Below are 676 nucleotides of genomic sequence, written 5' to 3'. Positions count from 1 at the left end.
ATATAAAGATACATATTTTGCACATAGTAAGAAATCACATTAGTCTAGGGAAGGGTTCATTTTCTAGTGCCCACACTTCTGGCATTCCCACTCTCAGTTGTCTGAAGGGCACACCTGCCACGTTTTGAGCCAGTGAGAAGTACAGTGGCAATGAAGGGCAAGGCTACAGACTCCCCATGCAATGGTACACTCTCTTCAGAAGTAGCAGGTGCCTGGTTCATTTGACATTCTATGCAAAGATCCATAATGTGGTTCCTGCAAATGGCACAGTTACCAACCACGATATCCCAGACCCAGAGGGCTACTACATTCCTCCTTTTCACTTCAAAACGCTTCTTGCCCACATCACTTTTGGTGCCACTGGGGGTATCCACATGGCTTGCTGTCGCCATTTTGGAAACACAAGGTCTGTTGCCTGGCCACTGAGCCTGTGAACTCTGACATTTACTTTAAGGGAAGATATATACCTCATCTTCTCTGACTCTCAGATCCCACCCAAATTTGCCGAATGATAATATTAGTTACTAATTATCCATTGCTACATAACAAACATCCCCAAGCCAGTGGCCTAAGACTACCACTGTTTAGCTTATGCTTCGTGAATGGGCAGTTTGGGCTGGACTCGGCTAGCGATCCTTCTGCTCTGGGGTAGGCACCCACCTTCATCTACAGTCAG

At 46.3% G+C, this 676-nt stretch overlaps 1 pseudogene; it reads right to left on the bottom strand.

Moving 5' to 3' along the window:
• Positions 1-63: 63 nt before the first annotated feature.
• On the bottom strand, positions 64-404 carry LOC103728226 (annotated as a pseudogene).
• Between the last annotated feature and the right edge of the window lie 272 nt (positions 405-676).

Source organism: Nannospalax galili, unplaced genomic scaffold (assembly GCF_000622305.1).
Source record: "Nannospalax galili isolate Female #2095 unplaced genomic scaffold, S.galili_v1.0 C47957486, whole genome shotgun sequence".
Taxonomy (NCBI): domain Eukaryota; kingdom Metazoa; phylum Chordata; class Mammalia; order Rodentia; family Spalacidae; genus Nannospalax; species Nannospalax galili.
The sequence above is the reverse complement of the archived record's forward strand: the minus strand, read 5'-3'. Positions and strand labels throughout refer to the sequence as shown.